At 43.1% G+C, this 17,624-nt stretch overlaps 1 protein-coding gene across 1 annotated transcript in view; it reads right to left on the bottom strand.

Moving 5' to 3' along the window:
- LOC115142319 (collagen alpha-1(VII) chain-like) overlaps positions 1-9,830 on the bottom strand; it is an 89,273-nt gene extending 79,443 nt beyond the window's left edge. Inside the window, 1 exon segment of the mRNA XM_065001808.1 lies at positions 9,422-9,830. The gene's annotated coding sequence lies outside the window, so the exon portion shown is untranslated.
- Between the last annotated feature and the right edge of the window lie 7,794 nt (positions 9,831-17,624).

The raw sequence follows: 17,624 nt of genomic DNA, 5'->3' as shown, positions 1-17,624 counted from the left end.
CTTCCCTTCATCATCTTACCCTGGGGGGGGGACATGTTTCAGTGCTTTATCAGTCTTATTTATTTGGGTCCACAATAAAGTCAATTGTCATGGAGACAACTGTTTTAAAACAAAGTGGCTCTATTCCTGTTCAAACCTTTGTGTGTCTCTAATCTGTATCTCGCTTTCAATGAATTAACATGAACTTGTTAGCTAGCTAACTTGTTGTGTGGGATATAGGGATGAAAAATACCATGGCACTGAAAATAGTGAGTAAAACATTTAGGCTAATGTTAGCTATACCAGCATGTCTTCAAACCTGTCTTCAGTTGTATTCACTCCAACAACATTGGCCATAGCTTACCTTAAACAAATACAAAGTAGATGCAGGTAGTGAAGGCCTGATAGTTTATAAAGTCTAGGTAATGCATTGTGTACTTACAGTAACTAACTAGCTAGCTAATTAACTAGTGTAACATACCTTGCTCGTCAGTGAAGATGCTTTCTCATCTCTCCACTCATGATGAGGTGACAGACGATTGTAAAATAATCCTTGATTACCGGTAATTCAGCGCATACTGGCAGCTTTGCTCAAAGTAATGACAACTAACTTTGTAAATCAAACAACAAGCAAATGTCGCTATTTTTCGTAAAAGTCAGCTGTCAGCTGATTACAACTAGAAAATGGGAAGATGGCCTACGTGTGCTACGATGACAGGAACCCAATCCCAATTGCACCCCTTCTTACCTGGGCACTCATTCACACCCCCTCAAATATTAAAAGCAGTGGATTGTTGTACCTGTGTTGGTAGATAATTCATCTACACCTATCCAATGCTTTTACATCTTGAGGGGAGTAAAGGTGATTGGCCAGGGCTAGCAAGAAATTGAATGCGGCTCAAAATGACAGAAAAATTATAGCAAGATTACACCAAGTTTTAGGATACTGCAATACTGTTCATATATTTGGATCACTTTTCATGTCATTTTGGCCAGCTAATAGGCCTACCCACTGATCAAGCAACACCGGAAGAAAGTGTGGACCTCTTTTATGAACATTTGGCTTTTGCTCCAGGTCTACGGCTAGTTGTAGACAAAATGAAAATCTGAACCACTTGTATTGATAACTACATTACATTGATTGTAAATTACAACTTTATACTACTACATTACTAACTAGCTAGCTAATTCAGCTGATTCCATTCATCTGTAGCATGTTAGGCTATCTTGAATGGACCAAGTCAGCTGTGACACTCTGGGAAGTTTGAGATAGAGTGTTCACATTGGGCATGCTAGCTAATGTAAAAAAAAACTAGGAAATTAACCATTTTCCTTAAGTAATCATACAATATTGTTATATTACAATAAAGTAAAGGATTTAAAGTATCCAAAACAACCAAAATCGCAAATTCCACAGAAACGGAATTTCATTGCATTTGGCTTTTTCCCCAGCAAAAACTCAATGCGACATCCGACAGGTTCTTGTAGGCCGATTCATATGTTTTTTTAAGAACTATAATTTATTTACAAGCATGATAGCTGTACTTTTAGTTTATGTTTGATGCAGATTGTTGGCCATTAGCTAACCTGCATTTCTAAATGAGTTCAAAGCACGTGAATGCATCCAACTGGTATTTATGACTTCACAACTGGTAATTACCACCTTCCCACATGGTTATGAACGCAGCATTAGCACATTCCGGGAGCAGCTTTCACACCTGTGTATGACCACACCCACTGTAACCCACCTGGGGTATGAAGCATAGCACTGAGGTCATAAGGTCATCCCTTTGGTAACAATGACACTGCTGCCCTGGGGTGACCTAATAGACCACTGACTGATTGAGCTGTGTTCCTTACATAGTCATTGATGGAGAGGCGGGGTGTGAGAGAGAGAGAGAGAGAGAGAGAGAGAGAGAGAGAGAGGCAGGGGAAAGAGAATGAGAGGGTCTGAGTGAGAGATAGAAAGAAATTAACAAGAAAAGGAAAGAGTAGCTAAGGGAGAAAAGAAGAGATGGAAGGAAAGTAAGGAGACAGTGAACACACACTGTACTTTCTCCCAAGAGAGCAGCTGTGAAATGGCAGTGTTACAGTTGGTGAGAGATGCCATTCGCCTGGAGTGACAGAGAGGACTGTTGTGTAACAGCAAGGTTCCTTTGGCGTGACATCAACACAGGGACAGAGGGGGACAGAGGGGAGGGGGACAGGGGGGGAAAATGTCGCAGTCAATTATCACACTATTTTACTCACCGGTGAGATGTCGTGTAGGCCTAAGTGTTCTGTACAGTCTACTGTACACTGGGTAACACAGCATTTGTCCGATTTTATAATGGGAGTCACGTTAAAGAGGAACTCTACTGTATAGTCCTACAGTACATGCCTGAAGTCAAGAAAAGGACAGACAACCCAGTCAGTGACCTCCATGGTAATGCCCCATTAAAGTGCATATGGGAACTCTGAAATGTCAGACTTGCTAACTGGTTGTAGTTAAACACGTGCCGCGTTCATCGAATTACCAGGTCGGAAATGTATCAGTTTCCTAGTTCCGACTATCAGGGAACGCACTACAGCATCAAGCTCGGTCATGTCCACACTCTCTTATCAGCCAAACTAAACAAAGAGACTCCATTTTGATCAATTGTCTTTGAGAGGTCCATAACCCTGTTTGCACAAGCTCCCAACATGCCCCTGGGGATTACAAGATGTAGCAGATGAAATGTCAGGGACCTCATGAACTTGTCTCCAAACATAAAGACTTTTCACTGTAAGACATTTTTAGGTTTCTTTAAGCTCTGCAAGTTTCCCTGCCTCTGGTGCATCTTCACCTGGCTCACTGTGAGAACATCTATAAGAAAGTCATGAGTCACTTTCGCCACATAGACACAGAGAAAGGAGAGAGAAGCCGAGGCAAACATACAAAGATACTCTTTCCTGTCTAGATTATAGCCTTTGTCCTGTTCATTTTCCATGAGACATTAATGACCACTTAAGAGTCAGCTATCTAACACTAAACCCACACAAGAGTCAGATCATTTCTATACTACCGTATGTCTAGACCTCCCCAACCTTTATAAATACCTTACACTACCTCAGCTTTACTTCATTTCTATTCAAAAACTCTCTGAAGACAATAGAGAATCAGCTCCCTGACAACACCAACATGGACTAACACAGCAAACAGACAGTAACCAACAGCAGTCTTCCCTTCCACAGATGACACGATTGGTAACCGTCCAGGTCTCTACACTACACAGCCCAGGAAAGTGGCACGCCATGAGCAGCAAACAAATCATGGATGAGGAGTAGCAGAATGAATGGATGAAAAAGAAGGATAGAGGGGTGAAAGTGAAGTCTGAGAGGAAGGGAGAGACAGGAAAGTGATTATTGAGAGAAGGTGAGGAGGAAATAAAGACAATTCAGAGAAGGGGGGACTATGCAGTCTCAGTCGCTGTGGCACTGGGGAGGTTAAAAAACCCCAGCAAAAGGCAGAAACCCACAGCAAAGACAGAAGTTTCCCAGGGAATGGAACACACGATTGAAACCATTGATACAGATGACCGCTTAATTCATAACAGCTCACAGAAAGGGATGGAATGAGACAGACAGACAGACAGACAGACAGACAGACAGACAGACAGACAGACAGACAGACAGACAGACAGACAGACAGACAGACAGACAGACAGACAGACAGACAGACAGACAGACAGACAGACAGACAGACAGGAAAATAGAGAACATAGCAGGGAGAAAGAGAGTGAGAAAAAACAAAAGTGAGATGAGGGGAAAAAACAGAGGGAGAGGAGGGGCTTTGCACAGCAAATTAAAGTTGTCTCATTGGGATCTGGTCGCCATATTTGTCATGGTAGCATGCCAGTGACAGATAATAGCAGGGGAAACAACAGGATGTTGGCAGAGTTGTTCTCAGATGGGCCAGTGTGGCTCAACCCGGGCAGGCAGGTGTGGGGTGGGATGTGGTGGCTGATGCTGAGGCTTCCTCTGACATTGTTAAACCGCTGCCAGGGGCAGGGTGGTGGTGGTAACTAACTGGTGCTTTCTGACTCATCACATTTCCCCCATGCTAGTCTCTTTGATGTGGTGGAATGAAACAGCGTAGGAATCCTAACTGTTTTTGATATACTCCAAACTTCCTGCAAAATCCTGACAACAATTTCAGTCACGACATACAGTACATGGATATTGCAGATAGTTTGGAGTATAAGCTACAACAGCTAAGATTCCTGAACTGTTCCATTCCAGCACATCAAAGAGAATAGCATGGGAAAAATGAGACCACCTGAGAACAACTATCTGCCAGCATATAGGCCTGGCTGTAGTTTTCCCTACTATTACTTAAATAGGGTGGGGTGGGCCCGCTGCATTGTCCCCAGCCTGATATCAAATGGCTACAATTTATTTCAAAATAACATTTTAATGGACCTTTGGAAATAAACCTCTTGAAATAAACACCAGTGGCACCAGTTCCCAACATGGGTAGACACATAAGGGGCCCAGCTCTTCAGTGTGAAATATCTTCTTTTTAAGACTTTTACACAAAGTGTGAAATATCTAATGTCGCCAAGCAGACAAAGTCAACGCTTATGTCATCACCTGAGTCAAACACCGCACCTACTCTATATTCACAGTAACTGTATGCCACAGAATACGATACCAATGTAGAAAGAACATAGGCTGATACTTGATCAAAGACATCCTGTTCTTTTAAATTAACAGGAGGGTCGTTCCACGAAATGAGTTGGTGGGATTTAATTTAAAAAATGTAACTTAATTTTAACATTCAAAGCTGGTTTTATGCAACAGGGATGGGCAATTGAATGCAAACTTCACCCCCAAAAAATGTAGTAGTTCAAACATTTCTAGCCTGTCTATACATGGTAACAGGGTTGACGTGTTATGCTCGACCCATTTAGTTTTCCACCAAAAAACACCAGAAAATTGCCAAAAAGAGTAGAACCAGCTCACCTGCTTTTACACTATGATGATTTGACTATTAGAGATTCAATGTTTCTTCGTTTTGTTGTTTTTAAAGAGGAACAGTTTCACCAAATTAAAACAATAGTTCAGTTCAAGTAAAAGGGGTGACCCTAAAATGAGGGACAGTTTGAATCACATTAAATAAATAACTTCGAAATGACTTCGTCAAAGCAACAAAATACCTAGGGCTTTACAATGAAATTTGAAGAAATGTTGGGGTTAAGTGGGTTAAAATCTTCAGAGATGTCACAGAGTGTGCACAGAGGGGCAGAAATTCTGAATTTCGGCCCTTTACCATGTCTTTATTCATATAAAAAAACGGATTAATTGAATTGCCCATGTGATCTATATTAAAGGGCAACTGAAAATGGCGCCGGAGGAGATGTCCGCCATTTTACGGTCTCCTAACCAATTGTGCTATTATGTGGGGGTTTTTCGCGATATTTGTAAATTATTTTGTACATCATGTTTCTGCAACCACATCTTATGGAAGAAAAGAGCTTCTGGATATCAGGACAGTGATCACTCACCTCGGATTAGACAAAGATTTCTTCAACAACAACAACAACAGCAGCAAGCAGGACTCACACGACATTCTCCAAACACCCCACAGGGCAGACATCCCAATTATTCGCAAAAGGAAGCGACGCAGAGGACGAAGAGCCGGATGCCTCGTCCGGACCCGCAGAAGACAACTAGGAATGCTGCCGTTACCGTCAATATTACTCGCCAACGTGCAATCATTAGACAATAAACTAGACGAGGTAAGATCACGAATATCCTACCAACGGGACATCAAAAACGGTAATATACTATGCTTCACGGAATTGTGGCTGAATGACGACATGGATATTCAGCTAGCGGGTGTAACGATTTTCGTTGGTGGAAGGAAAGGAGGACCAAAGTACAGTGTGGTACGTATCCATAATACTTTGAATCAAGAATGAATACACGAACAAAACCGATAAACGAACAGTTCTGACAGGTGCAACAAACACTAACCAGAAAATAACTACCCACTCCTCATAGTGGGAAAACAGGCTACCTAAGTATGGTTCTCAACCAGAGACAACAATTGACAGCTGCCTCTGATTGGGAACCATACCAGGCCAAAACCAGAAATACAAAACCTAGAACAAAAACATAGAATGCTCACCCCAACTCACGCTCTGACCAAACTAAAATAGAGACATAGAAAAGGAACTAAGGTCAGGACGTGACAGCGGGATACACGCTGCACCGTCAGGATAGAACAGCACCCTCCGGTAAGATGAGGGGGGGGCAGTCTGTGCATATTTTTAAACAACAGCTGGTGCACGAAATCTAAGGAAGTCTCTAGATTTTGCTCGCCTGAAGTAGAGTATACTGCAATATATTGCAGGCCACACTACTTGCCTAGTGAGTTCTCAGCTATACTTTTCGTGGCTGTTAATTTACCACCACAGACAGATGCTGGCACTAAGACTGCATTCAGTCAGCTGTATAAGGAAATAAGCAAACAGGAAACCATTCACCCAGAGGCGGCGCTCCTAGTGGCCGGAGACTTTAATGCAGGGAAACTTAAATCAGTTCTACCAAATCTCTATCAACATGTCAAATGTGCAACCAGAGGGAAAAAACATCTAGATCACCTGTACTCCACACACAGAGACGCGTACAAAGCTCTCCCTCGCACTCCATTTGGTAAATCCGACCACAACTCTATCCTCCTGATTCCTGTTTACAAGCAAAAACTAAAGCAGGAAGCATCAGTGACTCGGTCTATAAAAACATGGTCAGATGAAGCAGATGCTAAACTACAGGACTGCTTTGCTATCACAGACTGGAACATGTTCCGGGATTCTTCCGATGATATTGAGGAATACACCACTTCAGTCACTGGCTTTATCAATAAGTGCATTGAGGACGTCGTCCCCACAGTGACTGTACGTACATACCCCATACCGCTAAAGGGTAGAGCAGCCGCTTTCAAGTTGCGGGACTCTAACCCGGAAGTTTACAAGAAATCCCGCTATGACCTGCGACGAACCATCAAACAGGCAAACATGTCCCTGATTGAGTCTGTAATACCAACATGCTTCAAGCAGACCACCATAGTCCCTGTGCCCAAGAACACAAAGGTAACCTGCCTAAATGACTACAGACCCGTAGCACTCACGTCCGTAGCCATGAAGTGCTTTGAAAGGCTGGTAATGGCTCACATCAACACCATTATCCCAGAAACCCTAGACCCACTCCAATTTGCATACCGCCCAAACAGATACACAGATGATGCAATCTCTATTGCACTCCACACTGCCCTTTCCCCCCTATACAAAAGGAACACCTATGTGAGAATGCTGTTCATTGACTACAGCTCAGCGTTCTACACCATAGTACCCTCAAAGCTCATCACCAAGCTAAGGATCCTGGGACTAAACACCTCCCTCTGCAACTGGATCCTGGACTTCCTGACAGGCCGCCCCCAGGTGATGAGGGTAGGTAGCAACACATCTGCCACGCTGATCCTCAACACTGGAGCTCCCCAGGGGTGTGTGCTCAGTCCCCTCCTCTACTCCCTGTTCACCCACGACTGCATGGCAAGGCACGACTCCAACACTATCATTAAGTTTGCTGACGACACAACAGTGGTAGGCCTGATCACCGACAACGACATGACAGCCTATAGGGAGGAGGTCAGAGACCTGACCGGGTGGTGCCAGAATAACAACCTATCCCTCAACGTAACCAAGACATCAACAACAAACTAGATTGGTCCAAACACACCAAGACAGTTGTGAAGAGGGCACGACAAAGCCTATTCCCCCTCAGGAAACTAAATAGATTTGGCATGGGTCCTGAGATCCTCAAAAGGTTCTACAGCTGCAACACCGAGAGCATACTGACCGGTTGCATCACTGCCTGGTACGGCAATTGCATCACTGCCTGGTACGGCAATATTGGTGTACATTTTCTACTCAAAGGTAGACTCTGTGATATGACGTTGATGCAGCAAGTATACAGCATAGTGGGTCAATTTCCGCAACAACTAATAGCGTTAAAGCGCAAGGCTCAACTTCGCCATTGTTTTGGTACTCTGGCTACCACACTGTCACAGTGTGAAGCGAACCAGTGCACATACGAACCAGTGCACATACGCAGATACTGTGTGTGAGAGCGAAGTCTTACATTTCGCTCATCTCAATACCTACAGTGCTGCTCGAGGCAACATAATTTCACTGAGTCTACATTGAAAATATCAAAGGGACTAATTTTGTGAAATGACCCATGACCCAATGCCTGCTTTTAGAAGGTTCTTCTCTAAGAGTTCAGGCCAGGTGCATAAAAACCTATTCACTTACTCTCTCTGTGTTTCAAACTCAGCTTTTTTCTTCTTCAGATTATAAAATCTAATGAACCAGGTGATTTCAGCATTCTGATGCTGGATGCTGAGGTAATGAGATATGCTTACCCCGAAGGCTACAATTTGAGTATGTCTGAGACTGTGAAGCAATAGAAGTAGCCTACACTGTAAAACCATGAAACATGTGACACGTTTATAACCTAAACGTCAGTGTTTAAAACTTAAACTTTAGGCATTTAGATTTGCCAATAAGTGTTCTCATCTTAAACACATTCGCTTAGAATGCAAGATTAAACATGATAGTCAGTTTTTTTCCAGTCAGTTTCCAACCAGGAAAATACCTTTATCTCCCAAGTGTTCAGATTTTAAACACCAGTGTGTTTAATTTCCCATCATCCCGTTTAGAGTGCATTTAATCATTAGAAACTTGCCTTTACGGCTTTACACCCTACAGTGTTAAAACAACACCCCCAGCGTTTAGTGTTTAACCTAACCACCTTGTGCTGAATAAATATATGAGTGTGTTTAAAAGTGTTACAGCCATCTAAACACTTATGTGTTTTCATTTACATTCTAAATGCCTTGATGCGTTCAAAAAGTGTTACAGACAGGTTTTTAGTTATGTTTTCAGATCCTCAACACTTGGTTTGACAGTGTAGTCTGACTGTATCAAAAACCTGATTTCAAAACAATTAGCCAGCATTTTGCACACCAGGAAGAATAGTTGCTGCCTCGGCAAAAGCTAATGGGATCCGAATAAATTTGAATTGAAAAAAATATATGAAATAAAAAATGTACAATTTAAATAATTTGACAAGTAAACAGCAAATCAGTTGTCTGGTCTTGTTCAAGTGCTTTTGCCTGAGGGAGACTGGTGATTTGTGGTTGATTGATTGACATAGGCATATATTTCTGTGTTTAAACACCACCAGGCTAGAGCAGACATGAGTAAACCAAATAAGCATGCACCATAGAAACGGTAGCACTTTTATTAAGTGAGTAAGAATCGTGCGTAATGCATGTCCCGAACCTCTCAGCCGCAGCATCCGAGCTCACAACGTACCGCAACGACCTCACCTGGCAACCTTCCAAGTCCTCACTCACCTTTCCACTTGTTGCATAATAATCCACCCGTCTCCCCGTTCTTCCTCCACGTCTACTGCGAGTTAGTAAATTAATAGGCAAACTGTATATTCACTCTGTCACTCCAGTCCGTTGTCAGATAGCCTCCTCTGCTGCACAAAGTTTACGAAGCGTCCCGTGGCGCATGCCAGGTCCCACGAAAAGATAGTCAGTGTCGTGTTTAGTTTAGCTGTAACACAGGCAGATTGGATGGCTCAAATTGGGCAGAAACTGCAGTACTGGGAGGACAGATTTGTTCGGATGCTTGAACGAGAGTCCTGAGCAATTCCCTCGTTTTCCTTTTTTTTGTCTCACTTTTCTCGCTCCCTCACAGTCCCGAGCTGGGGTTCGCACGCTCTACCCGCCCTCATCAGCAGCAGCCAATGGCGCGAAGACCTCGTGCGTTGATGAAATTTTTGCCTCTATACCAAACCCTTTACATTGGAATAAGAGATACAGTAACAGTCAAAAGTTTGGACACACCTACTCGTTCAAGGGTTTTTCTTTATTTTGACTATTTTCTACATTGTAGAATAATAGTGAAGATATCAAAACTATGAAATAACCAGAGGCGATTTTAGCATGTAAATCTTAGTGGGGCATAAAATGCCAGCAAAGCCACTACACAGCACAACACTAAACAATACATTAATTGCACTGTAACGGTAACAAACGGTGCCCACAAACTGTTAGGGTCTACATAAAACTGTCCCAACAGTAGAGTCCCAACAGCAGTCCCAACACTTTACCACTGCTACTGTACACCTGGCTATCAGCAGAGCCTTCTCTGACAGCAAAACAGTTAATTCAGCCTCCTTTACTGCCTTTAAAAAAATAATCTATGGACAATTGAGATTTCTTCAGCACTTTTGAAATGTACAGCGACAGAATTCAGAACATGGGCCATTCTTACAGTGTCCTCCCTGTACACCAAGTCAGAACCGTAGGATAAATAAAGGGGCCATATAAGCAGACAATGAAAGCGCTTACAATATTCAATGATTATATTTATCTAAAACAAGTTATAGGCTACATGTGCACCACCAAGTCAGAACAGTAGGTGAAATTAAGAGGGGGAAATAGACCAAATGATTAGGGTGAGGCACATTGGCTGCTAACAGCTTACTACACTTAGTATTACTTTCTTAGCTACAGTATACATACAGTACCAGTCAAAAGTTTGGACACACCTACTCATTCAAGGGTTTTTCTTTATTTTTACTATTTTCTGTATTGTAGAATAATAATGAAGACATCAAAACTATGTTAAACAAATCAAAATATATTTTATATTTGAGATTCTTCTTGACGACAGCTTTGGAAACCCTTGGCATTCTCTCAACCAGCTCCATGAGGTAGTCACCTGGAATCCATTTCAATTAACAGGTGTGCCTTGTTAAAAGTTCATTTGTGGAAATTATTTTGTTCTTGAGCCAATTAGTTGTGTTGTGACAAGGTAGGGGTGGTATACAGAAGATAGGGTGGCGCACAATTGGCCCAGCGTCGTCCGGGTTAGGGTTTGGCCGGGGTAGGCCGTCATTGTAAATAAGAATCCGTTCCTAACTGACTTGCGTAGTTAAATAAAGGTTAAATAAACATTTTAAAAATTGCCCTATTTGGTAAAAGACTCAGTCCATATTATGGCAAGAACAGCTCAAATAAGCAAAAAGAAATGACTTACTTTAAGACAAGAAGGTCAGTCAGTTTATTATTTTTTTACCCCTTTTTCCTCCACAATTGGTAGTAGTTACAGTCTTGTCTCACTGCAACTCCTGTACAGACTCAGGAGAGGTGAAGGTTGAGAGCCATGTGTCCTCTGAAACACAACCCAACCTAGTCACAATGCATATCCAATCCAGAAGCCAGCCACACCAATGTGTCAGAGGAAACACTGTGGGCCTGGCGACATGGTCAGTGCACACTGCCCGCCACAGGGGTCACTGGTGTATCCCACTAGGATATCCCTGCCAGCCAAGCTCTCCCTAACAACACCGGGCCAATTGTGCATCACCCCATGGAACTCCCGGTCACAGCCGGCTGCGACAGAGCCTGGGCTCAAACCCAGAATCTCTGGTGGCATAGCTAGCACTGCGATGCAGTGCCTTAGACCACTGCGCCACCGGGAGGCCCTCTTTGAAAGCTTCTTCGAGTGCAGTTGCAAAAACCATCAAGCGCTATGATGAAACTGACTCTCGTGAGGACCTCCACAGGAAAAGAAAACCCAGAGTTAGAGTTACCAGCCTCAAAAATTGCAGCCAAAATAAATGCTTCACAGAGTTCAAGTAACAGACACATCTCAATGTCAACTGTTCAGAGGAGACTGTGAATCAGGCCAAATCATGGTCAAATTGCTGTAAAGAAACCACTACTAAAGGACACCAATAAGAAGAAGAGACTTGATTGGGCCAAGAAACACGAGCAATGGACATTAGACCGGTGGAAATCTGTCCTTTGGTCTGATGCGTCCAAATTGGAGATCTTTGATTCCAACCGCAGTGTGAGACACAGAGTAGGTAGTAGTAGTAGTAGTAGTCTTTGTGAGATGCAGAGTAGGTGAACAGATGATCTCCGCATGTGTGGTTCCCACCGTGAAGCATGGAGGAGGTGTGATGGTGATGGTGGTGGTGGTGGTGTGGGGGTGCTTTGCTGGTGACACTGTCAGTGATTTATTTAGAATTCAAGGCACACTTAACCAGCATGGCTACCACAGCATTCTGCAGCGATACGCCATCCCATATGGTTTGGGCTTAGTGGGACTATCATTTGTTTTTCAACAGGACAATGACCCAACACACCTCCAGGCTGTGTAAGGGCTATTTGACCAAGGAAGGGAGTGATGGAATGCTGCATCAGATGACCTGGCCTCCACAATCACCCAAGTTCCCAGTTGTCTTGAACTCACTAAAGTCAGATTTCACAGTTCCGAGTTAAGTTGTTTTGAGTGTGACAGAAATCCTGATGGATTGACAGCATGGCCAATGTTGAATGTTTATCATTTTAAGCTTGGAAATAGACCCTTAAACCCAGAATTGGGACCACACACACACACACACACACACACACACACACACACACACACACACACACACACACACACACACACACACACACACACACACACACACACACACACACTCCACTGAGTAGCAGGCTAGTGATTGCTTTTCAATACTTGCAGTTAGCCACTGATTCCTTCCAAATCACTCATTGTTTGAATTGGCGATTTCTAACTTGATGTGTAATGTTTCTGTCCAATGGCCGATGAGCACCGATACATTTATCTATCATTTCTCTTCATTATTTCTCTTCATATGACAAGGATTAAAAACGATTCGCCAGTAGATTGTCGACTTGATTCATCATGATGACTCATGACTGATAGCTAAGATTTTGAAAGTATGTGTCCAATCAAAGCCAATCAAAGCTACTGTAGATATAATGTGATTTGAAGTTATTATATCTGTGGTCAATGACCTTGAGCCTTCTTGGATGGGCACTTCTGATGTAACTCTATGGCAGCACCCAAGGGGCTTGAATTTTCGAGCTCTACTCTTAGATTTGGCAGTGACGTAGTGTCCCCATGAGTGACAGAACACTCAGCCAATCATGGCGCAAATAGAGAACATTACCAACCCCTACGCTCCGTATTTTCCGCTGGCTGCCCCACCACCACAGAAAGCACTGATCTAGGTTGAAACACCTGCATTTTGGATTTGCTTTACTCAAGAAAGCAAAAAAGAGAGTATATTTGTATGGAGGCTTTATTAACTCAATTATTTTTTATCTATTTTTTACATTGTTGGTAAACTGATATGTTTATTTAATTTTTTTATTTCAGCTTTATTTAACCAGGTAGGCAAGTTGAGAACAAGTTCTCATTTACAATTGCGACCTGGCCAAGATAAAGCAAAGCAGTTCGACACATAAATAATATGTGACACATATTAATGCAAAAATAACATGCAAAATAGGCAACCCCCCTGAATGATGAGTCGCCACTACACATCCTGGTTTGCAGAGTGTAATTGAATTTCTAGCCAGCGTGGGGATATCCAACATTTGAAATGTTTATTCACCTGCATTCAGAATTACTTCTTCTTCTTTAAATTTGTATTGGCGGTCTTGAAACTGGCTTCAAATGATTGCTGTGTCCCTGGGGGTTTCACCAGGCAATTCATATCAAACGGCACAAAGCCCATACCTCTCTGGAGAACTTCCCTGCTGAATTCCAGGCGGGTCATGGTTTCTGGTCTGTTGGTTGTTGCTGTTGCTGCTGCTGCTCCTGGTGCTGCTTCTGCGCTCCGGCGATTGGCGGCTCCGTCCCTGGCAGCCTCCCCTTAGGGGACTAGTGTCAGCCACACCACGTTGTAGCGGTGCGTCACTCCTGGGTTCATTATGGACATCTTGCTCAGGTGGGAGATGGTGGTTTTGGTTATGGTCTTTGGTCCTTCCGCCACGCATCTGGTTCGCATGGTGTCTGGTCTGGTCACTACTTCTGTTGGTCTGCGCCTGGTGATTGCTGGTCAGCTGGTCCTGTTCTGGTCGGTGGTGGCCGTTGGAGGGCAGATAGGAAAAAGGAAGGCAGGGGAGGAGAGCTGCAGGCCAAGGGTAGAGGAAATAAGGCTTGCCTCACAAGCACTTTACTCGCCTCAAGGCCTGCAGTCTGTCGTCTCTTCCTCAGGCAGCCGGTCCGCTTCTGTTTCTGGACGGTCCGTGGAGTCAGGTTTCGGCCTTGTCCAATGGAACAGAGAGACAGCCTCAGCAGTGGTCAAGCCACTGGTACCGTTGCTGCCATCTGGTCTGTCCAAAGAAAAGGTTAGTGAGAGAAGGTAGAGAGAGAGAGAGGGACACAACCCCAGAAAATATCCACCATGCAGGGTTGTGTTTAATGAAGAGAAACCAGAGTCGAAAAGGGATTCAGAATGACTGTCGGGTTGGGAAGACTGAGATATGAGACTACCTAAACCATCTAAACTGGAACATGCATTTCAGTAATGCGGTGCCATAAGTCAAAGTAACAGATTGGATTTGTTTAGAAAAATGTATGTTATTTATAATTCAGTAACATAAGGTGAATTAATCGATGCAGAAACATAGATATTGAAACAAATAATTTTAAAAAATCTACCTTCAATAGAGTGTGCTCGGAAATATGATAATGATGGGTGTGGTTTTGGTTTAACACTGGTTATTAACACCAATACTGTGGTTATTTTACGCCAATGGGTGTTAATTTAACACTTACAGAGTTCATTTAACATCTGAATCAACACTAGAAATGTTACACTGAAAAATCAACACAGCCAATTTGCTGTGTATTAGTAGGCCAATAATACAGCCCACCGTAGCTTGTTCGGAAGGGAAGAAAACATTTCATAGAGGCGGGTGCATGGGAGGAGGAAGAAGAAGAAGATTATAAAACAGTAGATCATTGCCTGTCTATCTGTTTTGTTTTCATGACTGTGCAGTAAGAACTTGGTAGGTGTATTCTTACTAGTGCTTAGTATGTTTTGGGTGGGGTTGACATGGGTCAAAGTAGCGTGAGTTCTCAGTTGACAGACGTGCATGTTTAAGCATATCAGTGAGGGGGTAAAAAATGCCATTACTGTCTTGACATGCTGTATAGATTTACAGTGCATTCTATTTTTGACCCTGGTTTAAAATCTATACAAGGTATACTATAGGTGTGTGTGGGTGTGTATGCGTGTGTGTGTGTCAGTAAAGAAGGGGAAACTGTGCTAGGCAGATGTGAAGCTCTGACTCTCTTGAAGCAGTCAACAAATCTAAAACCACAACCAAAACACATTCCAGTCCAGGACTCTCTGCATGTTCTACTGATGCTTCTGCTTTAAGTTGTGGTGGGAAGAGGAGACAGGAACAAGGGAATTGACTGGGTATACTGTGGTTAGCCCTCTGCCTCCCTAAACCCTACCAGTCATACAGTCACTGACCCAAGTCCTGCTTCTTTATGCATATTTATACAACGGGTGGTTTTAATCCTAAATGCTGATTGGTTAAAACCACATTCTAGTCCGTGTCTATTCTACAAGTTATCACTGGCTAAATCTACGACGTTAGAATGCCTACTTACTCTGTTCCGTCTGACTGCGCAATCCACTGTCTCATCAGCCCAGCCAAGCAATTTATAAACTTGAACTACACTATAAAAATGTAATAAAGATCAAATTAAACGTGCAGCTAGTTTGCAGTGTTTCCAGCTTCAGTTTGAAGTAATTGTGTTAGCTGTGTTGTTGGCTAGCTCCTCTGAACAACAGTGTCCTGACAAGAGAGCACATGTTGTATGCAAGGTGAAATCGCGCCTCATTAGCTCATAAATGTCACTAGAAAACAGCTTAAACAAGTGCAAATGCAGCTACTGTTGTTAGTTGGTAATCCATTGTACAAAGGTGATAATGCCCTCGAAGCCGGTGTTTGAAGGATATATTGACATGGTTTGCATCCCTCAACGTCTTCTCGGGCCTAACAACACTCGTGCAAATATATTCTCCAAACACCGGCTTCTAAGGCGTTCTAATGCTCTACAACAAAGCTTTCTTAGTGTCCAACAAGCTTTCTTTACCCGTAACCTTGTTCTAAACACCTCCAAAACAAAGGTAATGTGGTTTGGTAAGAAGAATGCCCCACTGCCCACAGATGTTATTATACCTCTGAGGGTTTAGAGCTTGAGGTAGTCACCTCATATAAGTACTTGGGAGTATGGCTAGACGGTGCACTGTCCTTCTCTCAGCACATATCACAGCTGCAGGCTAAAGTTAAATCTAGACTTGGTTTCCTCTATCGTAATCACTCCTCTTTCACCCCAACTGCCAAACTAACCCTGATTCAGATGACCATCCTACCCATGGTAGATTACGGAGACATCATTTATAGATCGGCAGGTAGGGGTGCTCTCGAGCTGCTTGACCTTCTTTACCATTCGGCCATCAGATTTGCCACCAATGCTCCTTATAGGTCACATCATTGCACTCTATACTCCTCTGTTAACTGGTCATCTCTGTATACCCGTCGCAAGACCCACTGGTTGATGCTTATTTATAAAATCCTCTTATGTCTCACTCCCTCCTATCTGAGAAATCTACTGCAGCCCTCATCCTCCCCATACAACACCCGTTCTGCCAGTCACATTCTGTTAAAGGTCCCCAAAGCACACACATCACTGGTCGCTCCTCTTTTCAGTTCGCTGCAGCTAGCGACTGGAACGAGCTGCAACAAACACTCAAACTGGACAGTTTTATCTCAATCTCTTCATTCAAAGAATTAATCATGGACACTCTTACTGGCAGTTGTGGCTGCTTTGTGTGATGTATTGTTTTCTCTACCTTCTTGACCTTTGTGCTGTTGACCATGCCTAATAATGTTTGTACCATGTTATGTGCTGCTACCAAGTTGTGTTGCTACCATGCTGTGTTGTCATGTGTTACTGCCTTGCTATTTTGTTGTCTTAGGTCTCTTTGTATGTAGTGTTGTGTTGTCTCTCTTGTTGTGATGTGTGTTTTGTCCTGTATTTATTTATGTATTTTAATCCCAGGCCTCCGTCCCCGCAGGAGGCCTTTTGGTAGACTGTCATTGTAAATAAGAATTTGTTCTTAACTGACTTGCCTAGTTAAATAAAGGTTAAATAAAAACATTTAAAACAATTATCCCTTAAGTACAGGACGTCACGCTACATGCTTAGTGAGTACCACTTCCTCCAGATTCGGCTTACACCGAGGCTTGAACCCAGGACCTCAGCTTTGCTAGCACACGTGATCGCCCTCCAGAAGTGTCTTACCAGTTGGTGCTACCAAAAAGTTAACAATTCGAGAGTGTAAGGAAGATGTTAGGGAAGATGGTGAAAATGGGTCACAGAACATGTATACAATATATGGCCCAGCTTTGTGGTTTAGCATTCCTGACCATTTAGTCAATTCATTGTTCTTATGTGATGGGCAACTTGATGGGTCAGTACATTGTGTACTTCTAGGACAATAATAGAGCAATAGAAAGGGGCTTATTGTCAGGGGTTTTCCTCTATTTACCAACATCCTCTGACCGAGGATGTGTGAAGAAGACAGGAGGACAGATCAGGCAGGATGTATGAAGAAGACAGGAGGACAGATCAGGCAGGATGTGTGAAGAAGACAGGAGGACAGATCAGGCAGGATGTGTGAAGAAGACAGGAGGA

This window comes from Oncorhynchus nerka, linkage group LG15 (genome assembly GCF_034236695.1).
Source record: "Oncorhynchus nerka isolate Pitt River linkage group LG15, Oner_Uvic_2.0, whole genome shotgun sequence".
Taxonomy (NCBI): Eukaryota; Metazoa; Chordata; class Actinopteri; order Salmoniformes; family Salmonidae; genus Oncorhynchus; species Oncorhynchus nerka.
The sequence above is the reverse complement of the archived record's forward strand: the minus strand, read 5'-3'. Positions and strand labels throughout refer to the sequence as shown.